The 24,412-nt window shown below is 36.8% G+C and overlaps 1 protein-coding gene across 1 annotated transcript in view; it reads right to left on the bottom strand.

Moving 5' to 3' along the window:
* The window catches only part of nrip1a (nuclear receptor interacting protein 1a), a 42,505-nt gene extending 20,340 nt beyond the window's left edge, over window positions 1-22,165 (bottom strand). Inside the window, exon 1 of the mRNA XM_051862261.1 lies at window positions 21,905-22,165. The gene's annotated coding sequence lies outside the window, so the exon portion shown is untranslated. The remainder of the gene's footprint in view (window positions 1-21,904) is intronic.
* Window positions 22,166-24,412: the final 2,247 nt, after the last annotated feature.

The following is a 24,412-nucleotide window of genomic DNA, read 5'->3' on the forward strand; positions in this document are numbered from 1 at the left end:
GAAACTGGATGTAGATATGTTGACAAGTTACATAAGCAGGTTTCTTTCATTTTTGTGTCATGGAGGTGCCATGAATAATACACTACCAACCATCTGCTAAATTTAAAAACTCATTCCTGCTAGATGCCAGCTTTCTTCATGACATTCTTCATGCAATATCAAATGTTAAATGGATGCGCCGAATATATATATATATATTTCTTAGTAGCTTGTAATATAACTAATTTAAGAGCAACTTAATTGTAGTTGATACTAGTAATGCCCTGGTATTCTTATATATTCTATATAAGTGCTTTGGAGTCTAATATAAATACAATGGTATATGAATATGATAATAGTTCTGTACCCTAGTACATTATATATACAGTAAAAGTACCACAGATGGTATCACCACACCACTTTTTAGGTTAAATAACAAACCACTCTTAAATGAAATCATCATAAAGCCTCACGAAGCAGCAATACTTTTTCCAATCGTCATTGTAACTCGACATCTAAAATGTGCATTGGCTACCCACAGAGCAGCTAGCGGTAGGCCTCCACAGCACATGGGCTTTTTATGTACCTCCAACTGACTCTCCTGTGTTCCTGGCCTGCTCTCTTTACTACGGCGCGCTCCCAAAAGAGCTGACAGTACACTTTCCATTGGTTTGACTTAAATAATAATAAGCACTTTTGAAGGACTTGAAAAAGACAAAAGTAATGAACACAACTCAGGAGAGGCAAATCGTTGTCCTGACACAGACGGATGGACATGGCAAGGCCTGTCAGTCCTACAGTTGCTAATTAGCAGAAATGAAGTTGGATTAAAAACTTAATGGGGAGGTGATAACAGTGCAAGACACAAAGCTAAACGAGTCAGCAAACCTTTGACAGGCCTGTCTCTTTAAAAGCAACATTTACACAGTTGTTCTCCCTCCCTCTATCCTCTTGTCCTATTTTCTGTTTTGTTATTTATTAATGAGCGTCAAACAGTGGCAGAAACACTTACGAAAGATAACATGTTCTTGTCATGCCTGCCGTCAATCGATGTTCCGTACTTAGATGGGTTGAATCAGATTATTTTGGGTTAGGGTGATTGGCTAGTCATCAGCAATGGATAAGAAATGCTTATGGTGGACATGCTAAACCAGGCTAATAATATAAAGCTTTGTTCTGACAAGTTGATTATAAAAATATGTAGTTTTGGGTAGATCATCAATATATAATATGTGGTAATGTATCTACTTATATTATAACAACAGCATCCGTTTAGCAGAGAATGGAAGCCTATGCCGTCTCAATATCCTGAGTGCTCAGTACTGATCACATAAAAGAACTATAAAGGCTTGAAACAGCACAGAATTTAAAGGTGCATTAATTTCAGAGCCGAGTTTGAGATAACTCATACTTAAGTCAAATAAAACCCCCTGACATGACAAACGGTCCTACCGAGAGGCAGCCAGAGAACAGCATGTCTCAAGTTGTCTGCAAATGGGAGAGATGAGTAAAAACGGCTGAGCAAATGAGGCCCTGGCTGCGCTCACACAGAGCAAAGTGAACTGTTTACTCAGAGCACACAGGGGAAGATGACTTTTACTGCAACCCCATCCTCGCTCCCTCCCTTCCCCCACTCTCTCGCTCAGTAACACACACTCTTCCTCTCTGTCTGTAGTGAGTGAATGTCAGAGGGTGAGTGTGCGTGACCTTGAGTCACGTCAGAAGCACAGCGAGGGTCGTGCTGCCTGCAGGCGTCCTTGAACTGAATCTGCAAGACAAAAAAAAAAACCTTCACGGTACCCTGATAGATATCTCAAATATCCTGCCTTTCTTCAATTGCCGCCTGTGTTATCATTCCCAGTGATGAAAAATTTCATAGAGCCGTGTACCTCTAACCTCACACCACAGTGGAATCACACAGTTATCTGCTTGTCAAGCCAAAGATATGATTTGCAATATGAAGGCAGTGCATCGTCTACTCTAAGAGATGACACGGGGGGGGGGGGATAAGGGTGCTTAAAAGGAGGTCAGATAGCTTTTGCACACCGATGTAGTGCTGCACCAATTTAAACGCCATCCGTAACAGTCGCATGCCACATGCATGTCATATAAGGCAATTACAAAAAGGATGCACATGAATTTTGCAGTGTATCCCTTTCCACAACAACATTTTGGCCAAAAATGCCTAAAAATATTTTTGGTTTTCGAGAGAAGTTGATCACTTGCATCAAATACATAAAAACATTAAATCTGATTGATTGGCATTACAAAGAAAAAAAAAAAAATTAATTCAAGTACAAAAAGTTGTTAAATTAAAAATAATTAATTAAAAATATTGTGTAAAAATATAAAATTTAAAAATTCAGCCAAGAAATAAAATTTTTACCTTTTTTTTACTAATTAAATATACACCATTTTACGTAATTACAACTTGCCACCTCAATGCATGGTTGAACTACTCTGAATGCTATTGCATTAACACTTCTTGGATGTCCACCCTTGATAGGGGGCTTTTTCTGGCAGGTCAAAAACAGATACATGCAGAGCGTTTACAACGTGAACGATGACAGATTCTCAGAGGCCCGGGCCCCCTTCCGAGGAAGTAGAATTGACCCCCTCGGCAGATGAAACCCAACACCCTGCCAATCGTGGCCCCACTGATACCCAGCTGTTCTTGTCCTGCACTTGGGTGTGCTTTAGCCTGCATAGAGCGGTTTTTAGTTTATACTCAGGAGGGTGATCAGGAGGGGACGGAATTCAGCGTTGTTCATCATCCCAGCCTGGTATGGCTGAAAACATGTTGCCAGATATCTTATCTGAAAATACAACGCATGCAGGTTGACCTGCAGAGCTAAGTTTACACAAGTAAGTGGAATGCTAGGACACATTTGCCTTTCACAACACTCAAGTGCAGGTATATACCGTGACAAATCCTTGTTCTTACCGGTAATACTCTGTAGGGATATCTGAGAAGAGTGGTATCCATTTCTTATAAGGCAAGATGTTGAACAACTGCCAGGGGTCCTGATAGGAACCGAGATGAGGTGACCCTGAGATCAGAGGTTACGTTCATGGGCAAAATGGAAAGGACTGATTAGTCTGTCTTCTCCTTTAAGATTAAGGTCAACATTACGGGCCATAAGAGGCGATCCAGAGAGCTGGGTGACATGGCTTAAATAAAAAGTAAAGAAATTGAATAGAATAATAAATAAAATGTTTTTAAGGCATCTGAGAAAATAAAAAATATTTAATACATATTTCATACACATTCTTTTATGCATTTTCTCTCTGAGCTGAATATTAAATAACTATTTAAATTAAATTTTAATTAAAAAAGTAAGATGTTGCTGAAGATTAACTCTGAAATACATATAAGTGAATTATAAGCAAAGTAACCCTTCGAGTGTCTACAGTGCCTAACACATTATTATTTTGTGGTTGTGTATTTTATTCATAGTAATTTATGATTATTGCATTAAAGTGGCCAGGTATTTAGTATCTTCAGCATCCGATTTTACTTTTAAAAGACAGAAAAAAAAAAAATTCAAGTATATCAGTAAATGCATACAATACAATAACTAATCACGCTCTAGTTTTCAGCCATTTGTTCACTTTGACATATTATTTGTTGGTTTAAAGTTAAAACACCTGCATATTACATCCATAATTAATTTCTGTACTGACATCTATAATTAATACAATGCCGACCCTTCCCTTACCCCTTAAAGGGTTAGGTTCACCCAAAAATGAAAATTATGTCATAATTACTCACCTTCATGTCGTTCCACACCTGTAAGACCTTCGTTCATCTTCAGAACACAAGTTAAGATATTGTTGATGAAATCCAATGGCTCAGTGAGGCCTCTATTGAGAGCAAAACCATTCAAACTCTCAAGGTCCATAAAGCTACTAAAAACATATTTGAAACAGTTCATGTGAGTTCAGTGGTTCTACCTTAATATTATAAAGCAACCAGAATACTTTTTTTTTTGTTTTTTAAAAACAAAATAAAGACTTTATTCAACAATATCTACATGGGCCGATTTCAAAACACTGCTTCGGTGTTTTACAAATCGAATTACTGTATCGGAGCGCCAAAGTCACGTGATTTCAGCAGTTTAGCAGTTTCATAGGAAATCCGAATCACTAATTCAAAACAAAAGATTCATAAAGCTCAGAAGCTTCATGAAGCAGTGTTTTGAAATCGGCCCATATAGATATTGTTGAAAAGTCGTTATTTTGTTTTTTTGGCGCACAAAAAAAATGTTCTTGTTGCTTTATAATATTAAGGTTGAACCACTGTAGTCACATGAACTGATTTATATATGTTTTTAGTACCTTTATGGACCTTGACAATTTGAATGGCTTTGCTCTCAATAGAGGCCTCACTGAGCCATCAGATTTAATCAAAAATATCTTAATTTGTGTTCTGAAGAAGAAAGAAGGTCTTATGGGTGTAGAACGACATGAGGGTGAGTAATAAATGACATTATTTTCATTTTTGGGTGAACTAACCCTTTAACCCACCCTTAAGCGTACCCATACCACCAAACGTCTCCTAACCTTACCCGTATCCCACCTCAGTAGCAGCACTTGATACAATGCACTTATTGTTTTGCAAAACAACATGAACAAGTACATCGTACCCAACTGTCTTTTTATGTAAGTACATAGTAGTTAAAGACACTTAATATAAAGTGTGACTGATTTTCCTTTACTTGATACGATAGTGGCATCTAAAATTATTTTTTAAAAAATTATCATCATGAAAATAATAGTGTAAAATATCTTAAAGCCAACATTTTAGAACAATAATAATAAAAAAAAAAATAGAATAGCAATAGGCAATCTTAGCTTAAATGTATTATTTATTTAGCTTAAATAATGTTTTTTTATTTCATATAGGGACATTCATTGCAGTTGCACCACCTGACTTTTGTAACTAATTTTACATTGAACAGGCTTCTACTTGGATGCCTGTATAAGCTTTTGCCTATATGCTAGCAAGTTCATACACAGAATTTTTAAATACAACAAAGAAGTTTATGATAGAGTAGAATTTTCCTAGTTTTACATTGGTTGTACCACCTGACATGGAAAGTGTACCAACCTACCCATACTTGAAAGTTGCCTATTTTTAATCAGTATTTGAGAGAGGTCTACAAAAATATTTTCTCTCTTCCACAATGACCATTTTGGGGCCTCTGGATGATGCATTATCATGTTTACTGTTATTACCTTGTCAATTCATAATAAAAGAGCCATGTTTGCAGCCGCCGCCCTGACATTTGAGAATGTACAAATTGCTGGACAAAAAATTTTCAATTACCTCAACAACTTTAAAACTGATATTTATGAAATTTGTTTATGAAAGGTTTCAAACATAAAATTACTCCATAAAATACAATTTTGTCTGTTCATTTGTGAGGATGGTTGCGCCACCTGACATTTTGGGGATTTAAACATACCAAACATAAAATAATATTTATTATCAAAATGTACTGAAGATAAATTCAAACTAAATAAGTTTTATAGAATAAAGTGATACATGAATTTATCAAATTATTTTAAAAGAAAATAATTCACTTGGACACAAAAATATGCACGTCATGTCATTGACCCTCATATAAAAAACACATTAAAATCATTGCAAAATCATAATTTGCATTGCTTGCAAATATATGAAGAATATTAAATATATATTCCACTATTGCCATAGTGATTTACTATGTAGAAATGTTTCATACAGAGAGTACTGAATCAATGCCATATTTATATTTGTAATAACCTTTCAGATCAATGTAATTCTATTTCCACAAGACTCCGAATTCCATTCCAAGCCCTTTAAACTTATTTCAGTGGGACTCTTTGCTTTGTGCTGGAGAAAATAGGTCACATATAGTCTTCCACTTTTTTTACTGGACAAAAGAAAAGTTCAGCTGAGTTTTATCACATAACTCAGCAGAGACCACCTTCATTAACCCCGGCGAAGAGAGATCAAGCTCTCATATTGCCAGATGTGCTTTGGAGCCCTTATCAGCCAGCATGTATGTGAGACAGGCTGATCTTAATTAAATACTGCTCCTATCCAAAGGCTATGCAGCGCACTCGTTTTTACTCCCTTCACTGCTGCCTTTTCCCATTCAGGGAGGAGATTATTTCAGCAGCTAATGGCGGAGGACTCTAAAAATCCCTTGCCTTATTAAGTAACATATTGTGCCTCATGCTATCTTAAGCAAATGGTTTCGCTGGAACTCGCTAGAATTCAAAGCTGAGACCTAACACCACGGCTTTGGCCATGACAGGTTGCATCATTTTGGAGCCACATGTTTACTCACTGGTTAGGTCACAAATCCAAGTTGTAACAATTCTCGATTTCAACTCATCAGTTATTACAAGTCACCTGCATGTTAATGTTTTCCTTTTTAATGCATGTTAAAGGGTTAGTTCACCCAAAAATGAAAATTCTGTCATTAATTACTCACCCTCATGTCGTTCCACACCCGTAAGACCTTCGTTCATCTTCGGGACACAAATTAAGATATTTTGATGAAATCCAAGAGGCTTTTTTATTCTCCGTTGAAAGCAACAAAATTAGCACATTCAATGTCCGGAAGTAGTAAACACATTGTTAAAACAGTCATCGTGACTACAGTGGATCAACCTTAATGTTATGAAGCGACAAGAATACTTTTTGTGTGCAAAAACAAAACAAAAATAACAACTTTATTCAACAAATTCGTCTCTCCCCGTCTCTCCTCTGCTACGCTATTTTCGTTGCAGCTTCCAGGTTCTACATCCGAACGGTGGCTCAGTATTGGCCAACGCCTCTTCACGTGAGCAGCACGAGGCATGTGTGTGATGCTGATGCAGGAGCCGACCAATAATGAGCCGGCATTCGGAGATAAACACGGAAACGCGGCACTGCACTAACTGCTTAACAGACTGAGGAAAAACTGTTAAATAAAGTCATTATTTTTGTTTTGTTTTTACCCACAAAAAGTATTCTCGTCTCTTCATAACATTAAGGTTGAACCACTGTAGTCACATTGACGGTTTTAGTATCTTTCTGGACATTGAATGTGCTAATTTTATTGCTTTCAATGGAGGATAAAAAAACTTCTCGGATTTCATCAAATTATCTTAATTTGTGTTCCGAAGATGAACGAAGGTCTTACGGGTGTGGAACAACATGAGGGAGAGTAATTAATGACAGAATTTTCATTTTTGGGTGAACTAACCCTTTAAAATCTTGCGTAAATAGTAAGGCTATAAATTTAATGTTAATATAGTGCATTTATTTATTCATTCATTTATGATTTAACACCATATCAGCAGCAATGGCTATATTTGTGGCAAAATCAACAGTATTTCAATTTTTAAAAATAATTATGATTATAATATAATTTCAATACATTGTTTACAAAAATGTAACAATTTTGTATCTAATTTTTTTAGGTAATGAAAACTATATTTTTTCTTCACACAGGACACATTCATGGAGTGCAGAGAATGTAACAAAAGCCATAAGTTGCTTTTTTAACTACTTGTTACTTTAACTACTTTAAGTTTAACTACTTTTAACTTCAACACAATGTATTAAACACGACTCTAATGGCATGAGATGCTGACAAACAACCAAAGACCATCAATTTTAAAACATTGCAGACTGAATACCACAAACGTGTCTAATGTGAACAGCCCGAGTCTACCACAGACAGAATGACAAAATCAATTGCAAAACATTACTGTGAACTGTTGGCAGTGATTGGTTTATGTTTACTGATATGGAAATAGAATAAAAAATATTGTCCACTAATACATTGTGTAATATCTATTCAACGTTTTTGTCTGTTATTAAATTATCTGGACTTTTTTTTAGCATATTGATATATATTTATATATTGATATATATGCTACTACATACTGATATATTCACAATTTACCATATAATTTATTAATTCTTAGTCTTTTTTATTTGCCACCATAGTTTTCACTAAAATACACAGTTACTTCTGTTAGCCACCAAATGACACAAAAAAGAGGTCACATATTAATTCATTTTTGTTTTACAGTTATAACTCTGGAATTTGAGGAAACTGTGGTTACTGTGGTAAATTTTACATTGGTCCTCAATTTTCAATATAGTCTGGCCCGACAGAGCTCAATGTAAATAACAAGCTAGTGTAAAAATAGATTTTTTTTGTGCTCTGAAAAAGATTCTTGTGTTGGCCGACAGTGTGTGTTTTGTGTCTTTCACATACCTTCCAGCCTGCAAACTGCCTGTCTAACCCTCGTCCGACCTTCAGCGGAATGAAAGGCAAACATGGTTGACCTGCCACTAAACTTTCCCCGGCTGGATGATAAGCACTTGTTTAATTATATTCATCTACATGGATCTGACATTGTTCCAGGATGATGTCAGAGCTCAGCAAGGTTAGCGGGAGCTGAAAGTGGATGGGAATGTTAAAGCCACCCACTGCAGCACTTTGCAGGCAGCAACTTTATTTTCTGCTTTGTTCCACGAGCTCAGAGGGCAGCTTCACTATCCGCTGTTACCGAGGGCATACAAGGGCATCCGGCGAATACAGGCAAACCGGAAGATTGTGTGGAAGATTGATAGAGAAATAAATATCACTCGAAGAGAAATACGACAGCTCTGCGTGCTAATAGCTTGTTGGATGCTAGCCCACAACAAAATGTTTGCGAACCTAATTTCGGTTTTATACACTAAAAAGGCCTTGATATACTCACAGCAAAGTTATTTTTCGTTCTTTACTTAGGAGGTAAAAAAAAGTTTGAAAGACCTGAGCAGCGGTATACGGTTAGCATACATCCCAACGACAGCCCACACTGCTGCAAGCGGCATTTAGATGAATATGTAACTATGTGCTATGTGTTTTCCTTTCAATAACAAAATAAACAACAAAAATAACAGCGGTGAGAAAACAGCCATTAAGAAAGCATCAGATCATAGGGATATGTCTGCATGAGTGCTTCAATTTGACACTCCAGTAAAGTCACATCACGTTTATGTATCACTTTTTATAACAGATTCCTATAAAACAAGCAGCGTTACAGTATTAAACATAAAAAAAAAAAAAAAGAGTTTTCAATTAGAATTACAACTGTAATTTCTACTATAAAGCAGCTGTCCAGTGTGTTCGCGCTTTTACTCACAGAGGTCTGACCTCAACAGACTGAACAGAAGAAATTAACCAGAGGAACTTTCCACTTCAAAGAAGGCCCCAGATAAAACCTACCCATTACGCAATCGCCACAGACCAATGGTAGTTTCAGACTTTTGCAAGATGTTTCAAATTCGCAAAAAAAACAAAAACAAAAAACTATGTTTTGGCCTAATTTTGTTCAAAAAAAAAAAAAAAAAAAGGTCACACCACTTAATAGTAAAGTTTTCAGTGTTGTAACTTTCAAGCTCCACATTTGTTCTAAATTTCAAAATCTGAGTGATCGCAATCACATTTTAAGGAACTGTTTTTCAAGTAACACGTCAGATATCTTTTGTACCCTAAATGAGTGGTGTTGCTGTCTACATGAAGGACATGTGAATGTTTTCATGACAACAGCAGGTCTTGTGAAGTGATCATTCAAAGGCAGGTCAATTCCCTTTGATAGATAGGTTTACGTGTGTGCACCTCAGGAGGGGAAGAGTACGCAGGGCTGCTATAAAACATCTTTAATGGCTGAACCCAGTGCTGCTCCAGTCTTCATCTCATTTACAGGCAACTTGGATGTTTTATCACCTTCAGCTCTCCTTGCTGGCCTCGCCACCCACACGAACCGAGCGGGCGGATGGTGGATGAGCAGACCCAAGCTCCAATTATATCATTGCCCTTATTTACGCCATTCAAATGTTTTCAGGTCAGCTCTAATCTCCTCCTAATCAGCGAGGTCAAACCACAAAAAGTGCATATCTTTTCAAAAAACAGGCCAGCTAAATCAGAGACGTCTAGCTATGAATGTCAGGCAAACCACAGTTACATAAACAACAAAATGGCACATAAAAGCTGAAAATTGTTGGCCTGCTGTGCATAAAATGGAGGTTAACTGAGGCATATGTGAAACTGTGTCACTGCAGTTGACCGGAGTTGAGGTCTGGTTTGCACAGGGTCACGTCGTCGTGTATCAAAAGGGTATTAAGGTCGTAACTGTCATTTTAGATTATCGCAAATCCCCTTAGATTCACTTTGAAAACAGATCGATTTGCCTGTAAGTGGACTCCTAATACAAGTTATCCTATCTTATGTAACACATACTGTGCTAGTGAGATCACTGGACTAGAACTTGTAGATGTTTACATCTACAAAAATAGCCTATGTACAGATTAAAACAATAAGGTCCTGCTATCAGCAAGATTTAACAATCCAACAAGTGGCCTCCATTTTATGCACTTTGGCCCAAATAATTCTACCCTAGCGTAGCAGTTCTGATTCTGTGTTCTAGTTCCTTTCTGCTGATGCCACAAATGAACACAGCACAGCAAAAAAAAAAAAAAAAAAATTACCATGAGGTCTGTGCTAAGAACAATCACATCAGTCTGCCCATCTAGCATGGGGAAAAAAGGACCAAATCCATCCTTTTTAAAGCTTTTCAAGTTTTCAGTGGAGGGTTTTAGAAAATCCTCTTTCCGTAATAACATTTTAGGACAAAACTTTGGTGGTGGCATACATCACAAAACACTTTAAGGTCATATTAATTTGTCTTGAGGCAAAGGCATTAAAATAGCCAGGCTCTCATCACGTATGGAGGACTTGTCCACCCAATATTCTGCTTGTTTTCTTGCTTTTTGATTGTTGATTCATAATTTACACATTTGGTCAGCCAGCCCAACCCTGAATATGTAGTTAGGTTAAGAAATCCAATAATATACATTGATAATGTTCATAGTGATTCTATGAGGAATAGAAAGTTCAAAAGAACTGCATTTGTAAAATAAATTACTGTCACTTTTGAACAATTTAATGCATCCAAAAGTCATCCGCACCCAAACTTTTGAATATATATATATATATATATATATATATATATATATATATGTTATATAAATTACCCACCCCAAATGAAAATAATGATCACTTTCACCACAGTTCACCTTAAAGTGCCTAGGCACCTTACTTGAGGCCGTTACCTTCCACAAATAACAAATCATGTGTTCAGGTCATCTGACACACAGAGCTTTCTTCCTGGAGCCTTGTTTTCACCTCAGCTCCAGAGAGATCATTGGTCATAATTAACCCAAATCACTGGTCGAGGGAAGATCATGTGTCCTGACCTGACAAAACAGCTTATTAAACCGTGCTTGACCTTGGTTTGACTCCTAAAGTGGATGTCAACCTTGAACTGCGGATGGCACACTACCGACAAACTGCCTTAATCCACTCAACAGAGCTAGCTGGATCAGGTTTCAGCCCCCATTATTGGAGATGTCCACTAAAAATACAACAACGAACAGTAAAGTGCTGTTCCAAAGCAGCCTGGATGATAATTATCTCACCCTGGTGGGAAACAATCTGGCCCTCTAGGTCAGGTCTAAGGCCACGCGCAAAGGTGACGATAGCGTCATCCTCAACGGTTTGACCAAGACATGTCCGCCACTTCCAAGGTCTTGGAAAGCTGCTCCCTTTAGTATGCGACTATGAGCTACTTGGGGGAAGGGTAATGTTCTGATTTACTGATGACTATCAAATGGAAAAACAGCTGCCTCTTTGTGATGAATGAGGTGACACTTTTCACTCAAAGCGCAAAGGCGGCAATAAAACCTTTAAACAAAACAAAAAAAAAAAAGCATACATGACCACAACAAAAAGACTACATATCTCACCTCAAAAGCACTAAGAATTAACATATCAAAGTGGCATGTTGAAAACACAGAACTGTAATGTTTACCCAGCTGTCCCTGGTGTTTCTGTCTCTCCAACACCGCAGATTCCTTCCACAGTCCAAACACGGAGGGCAACCAGACTACTCCAAAAAAATGTGCCACGAGCTGAACTCAACAAAACCGCATCCCCCGGGTAACGGCATGAACTACACACCCAGAACGTGTTGTGAAGGGGTGCCTGCTGTTGCTCGGTAACAGATTAGTCCAGTTTATGCTTTAGTGCGGTGGATCTGCTGGCCATCACCACTCGCTCTCTGCCAAATCATGGCCAGAGGACTTTCCAGACACTCACGCTAAATAGCCCTTGACCATGAACTCTCTGACTGTTCAAACATTTTCAAAAACCTTGAACACCTCTCTGTGATGCCAATACAACCACAGAGCATGTCTGTAACATTTTACGGAACAAACTTTTGGTTTCAGCCACCTTTAGAAAAAACAGCGCGTAGCATACAAGAAAATATTAAATGTCTTTAAATAACATATTATTTGGCTGAACATGTTGTTCCCTCTTATTCACAGCGCCTGTGGCCATAAGAGGTTCATTTACTAGCTGGAGAGACCCATTTGATAAAATGGGTGGCTGCAAATCATAGAGTAACTATTAAGAAATAAAGCAGAATGAAAATTTGTTCCCATTAAAGATCTTCATACTCTGTGCCAAAGGCCCAAACGCAAAGTAACAGTATATATCAGATAATATAGAACTACATAAAATGAAATATTTTATTATATATCGTCGCTGTCTGGCGGAAACCTTGTATCTCCACATTTCATCTTTTTTTTTTTTCATAAATCATTACTATTCGTTACCCTTTATGTCTGTCTGTGGGTTTTACAAATATTTAACCAATGAAAAGTATTAAAAAGAGCTTGCGACTAAACTTTGTATCTCCACTGGATCCTCAAACTGTCTGTAAAACCTCATAACTCCACCCGCTTCTATAGTGAATGAAGTGCCCTACAGTTTATTATGTTTATTATATATATTATGTGTATATATATTATATATATATATATATATATAAATAAATACTGAGATTTTCCGATTGTATCGCGATTCCCTCTCTAATCGATTCTAAGCTTAGATTTTAACAGCAGAGCTGCGTGCTTTAGAAACCGCCGTATTCTGCTTGCTTCCAATTCCTTACACACACCACTTGAACCTTCTATAAAATAATCATTAATAAAATTCGAAAAGGTCGAAGTGAATTACAAGGGTGTTTGCAGCGGGCTGTTTACATTAATCTTGCATCATAAAAGCATTCTGAGGTGCAAGTACATAGCCGAACGCACGAGTGCTCTTCTTCGTTTGCATTTGAGCATGAGGTTAAAACTAGCATAGAGTTCCATCTGCTGTTAAAAACTAAGCTCAATCGATTCAAGCGTAACGCAAAGTGTAACGCAATGCACTTACTACCTCAGATGCGGCCGTTCTAATGAGAGACAAAACACGCATATCCTAAATTCTCACAAATTTGCTGGTCAAAAACCTTGTAACTCCATTTGAGCTGGGTTTTGGTAAAATGTTGATAAAATAATGACTCATTCAAGTGTCTGACCATATATAAAGCCGCAATATTAACTTTGACAAAGCAGTGTTTAATTATTTTTTCCATTTCCTAAAAAAATGATTTTTTTTTTTGGAGATACAAGGTTTCCCGCCCGACAGTGACGATATAAAATTTTTTGTGCTTTGTGTAATTTTTTTATTTTATTTTTTTTGTAATCTCGTAATGCTTAAAGGTTTTATTGGCACCTTTGAGCGTGTATAACTACATAAAATAGTTATTTCAGCACTAATATATAATATATATATATATATATATATATATATATATATATATATATATTAGTTTAGATAATAAATATGTTTCTCATTATGTAGACTAACACAGTTAAAAAGACAGTAGTTAACATGAAGTTGTTAAAATATAATAATAAAACAAAAAGCATAAGCACATATATACAGCCTGATTTAAAAATATATATCGCAATATAAACAGGACAGAAAAATATCCACTGTGACAAAGAATATATCATCAAACCACCCTGCTGTAATCCAAACTCTAAAAAGCCCAATAATCAGTTCATGAGCAGACGGTAATACCCAGCGTTTGTATTCAAAGTGGTGGCACAATAATCTTTTCTCACCATATGTTATAGATTACCTGGTAATGAATTCTGTTTAATTAACTCTTAAGAAACACCTCGAAGGTCTAAGTTCAAGCTGTGCATTTTTTTCTTGATCTGCTCGGCATAGAGCCGTCTTTGTCTCGGCAGGCAACCGTTGGATTAGATTTTCCTAACAACATCTAGCAAGCATGACCTCATATCTTATCGAACTGGGTACACAAAAATGCAGCCGGTGAAATCACTCGTGTCGTAATGCCACCACAGAGCTCCTTGAAAAGACTTTTCTTTCACAGTACCTGGCAGAAATCAGTCTCAAACACAAAGACAATGCCACCAAGTCTGATCACCTAACTGTTATGGTCCTAAAATGTGGAAACGGTCATTCTCGTACCTAACGCCGTTTCATGTGCCTCTCAATGTGACAATAAATCCATTACCTCTGCCTCACATCCATTGCACATGCTGCTCTCCACTCTTGCAATATATCAATCTTCTCAGTCATTCATAAATTCTAAAAATCCCCTTTTAGTTAATTGCTGAACCAATTTAATTTCTAAAAAAGCCCTCCGAAGAGCAAGTCATAATGAAGTAGGGATACATCCACCGGCTCCCTCTGACAATGCCGCTCTTTTTGCGCTTGCTGGTGTGAGCGGATGAACGGTGAAAGATGCTTGCATTAAAGCCATATAATTATGTGTGGGTGAAGCACTCCACGGCTCGGCTTATTGTAGCAGACACAATGCCCTTGCCTGAGCTCTGTAGGCTCCAGAAAGGACAGGCGGCTAAGAAGTTGTGAAGGACAATCCCCCCTAATAGGACAGCACTGCGGCGGCCTTGGACTCTGAATTCTCTGCTCAACGGGGGACATACATCAATCCGTCAGCCCAGCCACAGACAGCCCTGTAACCTTCAAAAGTCTCAGGATCGGTAAGGAATGATTGGCATTCGAGTGAGCCACTTTTCTCAGTGGGATTTGCTTCATATAACCCAGGGTGGTTAAATTAAGACACCATTGAATAACAGTCTTAAGTCCAATTTAACTATCGCCCCTACTGCGTCCTCTCAAGCCTTCAATTATGCTGATCCTGCCACATGGTGACCTACGAAAACCTTTATCCCTACAGCCATTAAAGCTGTCTAGAGACATAGACGCAGAAGCCAGGGCAATACATGTTAGAAATGATCGGCTCACCCCGCCGTCCTCATTCAAAACTGACCTAGAACGTAATGGCTACAGTACAGAGCTAAAATGAAGTGGTTTTGGTGAATATTTCTGGAAAATATTTGCAGAATCAGTCAATAACTTAAGCAACTAAAAGACTGGTTTGAAAGTTTCAAAGGTCATTATGACATTTACTGTAGTAAGTTATAAGCAGCCCCAGACAGAATCTGCAGACAATGTTCACATATTCTGTGCTGATTTTGGAGGAAAATCTGTGGTATGGATATAAATATGGTAAATGGAGCCTTTATTGGTAGCTGACATGAAATACTTCTGGGACGTTAACATGTCATACGGTGTGAAATGCTAAACTACCTCTAAAACTCACAATGAAACAGAAGTGATGTTTTTTCTTTTGTATTGTGGCAAATCCAAGTGAAATGTATTATCGAAAAAGAAAAAGTGTTGGGCGGTGACTTGGTTCTGTGTATGGGTTGATAATTGGATTTTGAGATGTGGGCATTCATTGCACTCAAAAATGAATGCAAACATACATTTAGTAAGCAGATTAATTTTCATTTCAGGCCAACTTTAAAAAAAAAAAAAAAAAGCATTTTGCCAATTATTATATAAAACAAAAAATGTGACCCAAAAATTGTATACATATAGGGTGGAGGCATGTGTAGAATTTTATGAATGACTGGTATTCCAATTCTAAAGAAATATGGAACTTTCTGTGGGCAAATATTCCATGTGGGCTTGGTTATAAATCTTCACAGGAATCTGTAAATAAAATAGTACATTACGGACTGAGATATTGTATAAACGGATAAAAAAATCATATAAAAACCTTCACAAACAGCACTGACTACCAACCCATTAAGTTTGGCTTCTGATTTCTGAGTCTTAATGCATGTGAAGTTAAGGATAGTTGCACATGTGCCATAAATCGCATACCTAATATTGGCCTACTCTATAAAAACATCACTGATACACATCGCTTGCCTCAGGCTGACATTTCTATTCTACAGATGGAAAAATCATTTCTGTGGTGTACTGCTGATAGATGAGCTGGCACACGGAGACATGATTTAAGATGCTTCTTTCCTTTTGCCCTCCACTTTTGCTTACGCCATTAGTTTAATACGGGACTCTTTGCTTGCATTTGTCTTTTTTCGCCACCCCCCTCCTCATGGACCACAACACAAGCCAATTTAAGAGGCACTGTAAATGTCTTTTTCTTAAAAGCTGGTGCGCTGCTGAGATCTCATTGATCCCTGATGTTTACAAGATCACGTTCAGCCGGTTGTCTCTTCAACAAGCCGTTGCTTGCATGCGCACCTCTCCTCCTGATTTATCTGACCCTGATCTCGCAGTGGGCCGGCTGTAATTTTTTCCTCGCAAACTATGAATAATGTACTTCAATCTCCATTATGGTCAATCAATTATGGGTTATGATTGAGGGGTGTGGTGACCTCCTGTCTGGTAGATGATCCTGCCATTATCTCATGAACAATGAACCCCTTCCAGCCATCCATACGCATACACACACACACACAAACCATTTCATCTTTTCACTCCATCCCTCCATTTCCTTATCCTGGCTTTCTTTCCACATGATCAGATGGCATTTACTGTTCCGCCCTGTGTTAAACGACAGTATTTCTGTCTCTCAACGCCAACCGCATACTCTGTCAAAGCCCAGTTACATGAGCTTTGAAATTCAATTTGTAATATGATGAACTGACATCATAATATTATTCAGAACAACGAAAAAGCAAAGAAAAAGTTGGCAAACATCTCCGCAGGACTATGTGAGCATCATTTGGGAGCCCAACCAAATACAGAAGAAAACCTCCGGCACTTCTATGCATAATCAAAAACAAACTAAAATACAAACCTGATTCCAAAAAAGTTGGGACACTGTACAAATTGTGAATAAAAAAGGAATGCAATAATTTACAAATCTCATAAACTTATATTTTATTCACAATAGAATATAGATAACATATCAAATGTTGAAAGTGAGACATTTTCAAATGTCATGCCAAATATTGGCTCATTTTGGATTTCATGAGAGCTACACATTCCAAAAAAGTTGGGACAGGTAGCAATAAGAGGCCGGAAAAGTTAAATGTATATATAAGGAACAGCTGGAGGACCAATTTGCAACTTATTAGGTCAATTGGCAACATGATTGGGTATAAAAAGAGCCTCTCAGAGTGGCAGTGTCTCTCAGAAGTCAAGATGGGCAGAGGATCACCAATTCCCCCAATGCTGCGGCGAAAAATAGTGGAGCAATATCAGAAAAGAGTTTCTTAGAGAAAAATTGCAGAGTTTGAAGTTATCATCATCTACAGTGCGTAATATCATCCAAAGATTCAGAGAATCTGGAACAATCTCTGTGCATAAGGGTCAAGGCCGGAAAACCATACTGGATGCCCGTGATCTTCGGGCCCTTAGACGGCAATGCATCACATACAGGAATGCTACTGTAATGGAAATCACAACATGGGCTCAGGAATACTTCCAGAAAACATTGTCGGTGAACACAATCCACCGTGCCATTCGCCGTTGCCGGCTAAAAAGAAGCCATATCTAAACATAATCCAGAAGCGCAGGCGTTTTCTCTGGGCCAAGGCTCATTTAAAATGGACTGTGGCAAAGTGGAAAACTGTTCTGTGGTCAGACGAATCAAAATTTGAAGTTCTTTTTGGAAAACTGGGACGCCATGTCATCCGGACTAAAGAGGACAAGGGCAACCCAAGTTGTTATCAGCGCTCAGTTCAGAAGCCTACATCTCTGATGGTATGGGGTTGCATGAGTGCGTGTGGCATGGGCAGCTTACACATCTGGAAAGGCACCATCAATGCTGAAAGGTATATCCAAGTTCTAGAACAACATATGCTCCCATCCAGACGTCGTCTCTTTCAGGGAAGACCTTGCATTTTCCAACATGACAATGCCAGACCACATACTGCATCAATTACAACATCATGGCTGCGTAGAAGGAGGATCCGGGTACTGAAATGGCCAGCCTGCAGTCCAGATCTTTCACCCATAGAAAACATTTGGCGCATCATAAAGAGGAAGATGCGACAAAGAAGACCTAAGACAGTTGAGCAACTAGAAGCCTGTATTAGACAAGAATGGGACAACATTCCTATTCCTAAACTTGAGCAACTTGTCTCCTCAGTCCCCAGACGTTTGCAGACTGTTATAAAAAGAAGAGGGGATGCCACACAGTGGTAAACATGGCCTTGTCACAACTTTTTTGAGATGTGTTGATGCCATGAAATTTAAAATCAACTTATTTTTCCCTTAAAATGATACATTTTCTCAGTTTAAACATTTGATATGTCATCTATGTTGTATTCTGAATAAAATATTGAAATTTGAAACTTCCACATCATTGCATTCCTTTTTTATTCACGATTTGTACAGTGTCCCAACTTTTTTGGAATCAGGTTTGTAAACAAAAATGAACTTAAATATCCATATCTTTTGACTAGTCTATATATATATATATATATATATATATATATATATATATATATGACTCTTACTGTCTAATGACTTAAATTAAAATTGTCATAATTGTCATAATTTACTCACTCTCAAATCAGTCCAAACCTGTATGACATTTTCTTCTGTGAACACAAAAGAGCTGGGTATTGACACAAATTTCACAGATTGATTCGATTTTGATTCACAAGCTTGTGATTCGACTCGATTCTGATTCGATTGCAATTTTTTAGATATATCAGGTAAAGTACATAGCAAATTTTCTCAAAGAAAAAAAAAAAAAAAAAAATCTCTCAACTAATGCTGTAAACTAGTTGTTACTACATTACTAAGAGGATAAAATTAACTGATTTGTATACAAACAATTATATTACACAGAAGGATTTTTTTTTCTAATAAAGTTACAATACTAACTTTATAAGTACATAGTTATGTTTCTACTCTATTTTTTTTTTTTTTTTTAATATAAACATTTAAATAGTGGCTGTCATAAAAACTTGACTTATTTAAACATACATTAAATATTGAAGAACAATAAAAATATAATGAATATGTAATATGGTGCATATATTTAGCGAAATGCTCCTCTCTATAGTTCATTTGCAGCAAATGTATGGTCACAGAACGGCTTTTCTGAGGTAAATGAAACATTAGGTGTTTACAAGCAATTACACGAGACATAAGGATTTCTCTAAGCTGTATTTTTCAACATACCTTCTGATGTTCATTTGTGTTTATTTTGTGCTGCAACTAGTAGTAAAGCGAAAGACATGATCAGCTCACATATGCTTTGCACTGCTGCTCCGCTTGATCTGAGGCGTTACAGTGGTCTGTCACATCACATTAAACAGCACCAAAACAGTACTGTTGGAATTTTGTAATAAAACTGACAGAATTTGAAATCTGAGACTTTGTTTCATATCAAAGTAACAAAGCACAAAGCTTATTGCAATTTATTGGATGGGATGCACATTACAATTCCATTCATTCATCAACTGAAAACAGCACAGACTAAAAGATCGATTCTTGGGATTTAAGAACCGATATTGTTTTAAAAAATAAGAACAGATTAAAATCGAGAAATCAAAATTTTTACCCAGCAGTCCCAGCCTTAAAAAGAAGACATTTTTAAAAACCGCTTTTGTCCACACAATGAATGAACTGGGGTCAAGAACAGCGTGGGATGCCACTGATTTTCATTGTATGTAATAAAAAAAAAAAAAAAAAAAAAAAAAAGTGTTCCACAGAAAAAAAAGAAAGTCATACAGGTTTGAAACAAAATAAGGGTAAATAAATGTTGAACTTTAATCTTTATGTGAACTATCCCTTTAATAATAAGAAACGCTACATGAAGTCATCCATTTACAAATATGGAAAACCTGAGTTGAAACTGAGTCCACAAATATTACTATTAACTGCTTGTTATCACTATCCAAGATATCCACTTCTTTAATCTAGACTTCAGTGACAAGATCGTTTACAAAAGCTTACTTCACAGCTCTTTAAGAAAGCCTAAGAGCATTATTTTAAACAAAACCACACTATAAACAAAGTACACTTTAACATAATGTGAGTGGGTATTCAGGTTTTTGGGTTACATGTCATCGTGATCTTAAGCAAGCTGATCCTCCCAAAATGCAAACATTTGGTACTTTTTTAAACCAGAACAAACAAAGTAAAGTCTGATGTAAGAAGAGAACCACCTCGGCGGTTTTGATTTAGTCATGCTTAACAAAAATAAAAATCAACACAACTTCCCACATACAGTGCATTATGTGCTTAAAAAAAAGAGTGTCCATACGGATCATAATATACAGTATGTTTTATTATTTAGTACAGCTGAGCTAATGACACAACACCATGCTCATTCAATACTGTCTAATTATGTCATAAGGTATATTTATCCTAAAATACCTGAGTCAACACACTGAACATTATATACTGCAGGTCCTGTTGTTACACAGCTTCCACACTGATTTGAGAAAAGCAACAAAAGCCAGAGGCCTAAACATATAATAAATAAAGATGCATTCAGTAACTTTATACTGACACCTACTGGCCTGGAGGCATGTAGAATGTTTACTAACTGCTGCCACTACAGACCAAATCTGTTTATCTTTTTTCCTGTCTCATACAAACTACACAAATACATATTCTTGGATTCAATCACATCGCATTGCATGTGTTGTTGGTGGTACATGCTGGTACGCAGCTGACAGACTGTCGCGATTTCTCTCGGTGGAACAGAGGCTGACAAAGGAATATTGTAGTGTTTATCATTTAATGTTTATGCTTTGTAAATCACCTACTTTTTAAAAGTGCAATATGATGTAAACAAAATTTAATAGTAAAGTAAAAAATTGATCAATTGCATGACCCAGTTGGTCATGTGATAGCAACATGTCTGCGCCCATAAGGGGGCGACCACCTCCACATAGAATAAAAATAAAGTCTCAAATTAGTGTAAGAAATTGTAATGCTATTTCAAAAGTGCTGTTTAATTTGTAAAACTCCCTACATGCTCAAAGAATTAACATGAATAATGTAATGTTCTTCTTACAAATCTCATAAACTACTGTCTGCAACACTGAACTAAATATTATTTTCAGTAAGTATAAATGCTGAATTTCAGAAAAAAGATTTATAGCATGCGAGATAATGTCTTGTTTCTCAATGCAAGGTCTTGGAGCACTTTAAAGATTCCACACAAGCACTTGAAGAGTCTCGGTTAGACTAAACATAAACTATGAGGTAAGCAAGGTGCCAGAGTCATCCTCTTATCACAACCACAGTAACAATGTATCTAGTGCTTTAACTGAGCTCGGCTACGATTAGCACAACAACACTCTTTTATATCACATTTCACGTGCTTGCCGGTGAACCCTCTATAAATGTACATGTGTAACTATATTCTGATACAGGATGCGTATAGTCCTTGTCGCTTTCATGTAATCGTTTGATCACATGCATTTTTTAAAACAACCGCACACATTATACGTGCATGTCTGCATGTAAACATTCCATGAAAGAAATAAATGAAGACTCAAAATGGAAACGTCAGCTCCCACCACCCTATATCCCCTGGTTATATTATATGGTACGCACAAGCCATTAAAATACATAGCGGATTCTGGCTTTGCTGCAAATGCAATGATGACGAAAAAATAAACCAGAAATCGTATTTTCACACACAGCCTTACCTGTTCGGATGAAGAGAATCCAGTTGAAAATTATGCTGCATTTAGGGAATAGTCAGAGACGCGCATATGATATTTCTCTCTACGAACAATTCAGATGTAAAAACGGAAAGATGACTGGGGCTGACAGTGTCTATTCCCCACATGCGCGGTTTTCTAGTGCTCTTGAGTCCTGCAGTCAGTCGCTTGACTGAATTGTTTATTCAATGTATCCCCGGCACTCTGCAATGCCATGTTCACTCCTCCTACCCTCATGGACGCTAGTGAGATCCGATTCGAAAACGAATCATTCTTATATTGATTCAGCCGAACCGATTCGCAAAGCGTTTGTAAATCACCTGTGTATATACACACTATTATGGTAACCACATTTCCACCAAAACACCATAATTACAACAATAATTACCACTAACACTATAATAAATTATCTCAGGATAGATAGTTTTTAAAGATAGCAAGACCAGCCAGGGCTAGCTTAAAACCAGATTGGAAAAGCTAAAAACAAGCTAAAACATAGGCCTACCAGTTTAAACTGGATTTAACAGCTGAGATGGGACCCTCCTCAAATGCTGTAAGTTTTCAGAATTTGTCTTTTGATTTGCTTGCATTTTTGATAGCAGCTGGTTGCTGACACCAATTTAACTTAACCTTATTAAAGTAACAGTTGTGGCGTGTTGCAACGGTGATCACCATGGAAAAATCTGTGGGGTAGTGGGAGACATTTGATACATCAAATAGTCTATAGTTAATCATAAATTTGGCTGTAAATGGGTTTTTGTTTTTGTTGTTGTTTACCCGTATTTAATTGTATTTTACAACAATAACAAAACAAAGAAGTGTAAAATGACTTGTGAGAACACTGAGTAATGATTTATATGAATCATTGAATCATTTTAATCGGTTCACTAAAATGAATCGCTAAGATGAATCGGACTTCACAATGCTGATGGACGCCACCCTTAAAGCCACAGCTTAAATATCTGTCCTCTTCCTAACACTGGGCTTTAAATAAGATCATGACTTGTATGATCAAAGGTAACCAGCATATATAAATATATTTCGAACATGTAACTTTGTTATTTAGATTTTTTATTATTTTTAATTAATTTCTACATACATCTTATTGGTAATGTTATTATAATAAGAAATACTGTAGTTTAAAATCTAATTTTGTTTGCTGTTATTAAAATGAATGCAAAAACATTAAACTTTGACTTGCCTGCCTAGTTCAGCCTTTAAGAAGTCTCAGTTTTTACACCAAGTTCACACCTTTTGGGACCCCATATGACCAGTCAACAGTTCTGGCTGGAGTAAACATGCCCCGCTGAGGTTACAGATGGGCTATATCCTGATGGGACATAGTATCAGCCATCAAGTTTTTCACAGCTTTCTCTTGCATACAAAGAGATGTTAACATCCCAGCTGCCCCTCCTTACTACAGTAGATTCCCTCTCCCTCCCAAGATAGTCACATGTTTCACTACTGTGTGACAAGCTGTGATGTTTACACATTTCACAGTTTTTCAGGGCTCTGACTAGATATGGTTAAAGACAGGTTTAAAGTGAAATGTTCAGTTACCACCCAAAACATGTCAAGTCAAATTTAATTGTGTAGCACTTTTCACAATGCACATTGTTTCAAAGCAGCTTCACAGAAAATCATGATGTTAATATTAATAATATCTTAATATATTCATAGTCACATTTAGCAGATTAGAGCTGGCTGATAATAATATTGATTAATAATACTGATTATATTGTGCAATGATTCAAGCAATCAAGCAGTTGAGATATGCAATGTAAGTATATATCGCACTACACAAGTATGTATGCAGATAAAGTTGGACATACTTATATATCCAACTTTATATAAAGACCTGGCCGATAATATAGTTACAGTTTGCGATGAAATAAAAATCAGGCAGCTGTGATTTGCTATATAATATTGCTTTACATGAGTATATGCAGGTATATGTATAAGTATGTATAAGTAGGGTGTACTATGTATTCAACTTTTAATATATTGCAGAGTGATAACAGTTTCCTTTTTCAAGGAAAAAATAATACAATACTATTGTGTACTAGAAGTAAAACCAATATAGTAGTATTATATTGTCCTTCAAAGCTGCATTGAAACGGCAATTCGGACCTTCAACCCGTTGTACCCCATTGAAGTCCACTATATGGAGAAAAATCCTGGAATGTTTTCCTCAAAAACCTTCATTTCTTTTTGACTGAAGAAAGAAAGACATAAACATCTTGGATGACATGGGGGTGAGTAAATTATCAGGAAATTTTAATTCTGATGTGAACTAATTCTTTAAATGAGATGCTCAATGCACAACACTCAAATTCGCAGGAATATCATGCTATTTGAAAAACAATTGGTTATACATCTGTTGTGCATTTATAGAAAAATGCACCAGCACTCAGATACCAAAAAAAAACAAAAAAAAAAACCTTTTTTATCACAGTGAAATCAAAGTCAAGCTATTAAAGTATCATCATAGGT

This window comes from Ctenopharyngodon idella, chromosome 15 (assembly GCF_019924925.1).
Source record: "Ctenopharyngodon idella isolate HZGC_01 chromosome 15, HZGC01, whole genome shotgun sequence".
NCBI lineage: Eukaryota > Metazoa > Chordata > Actinopteri > Cypriniformes > Xenocyprididae > Ctenopharyngodon > Ctenopharyngodon idella.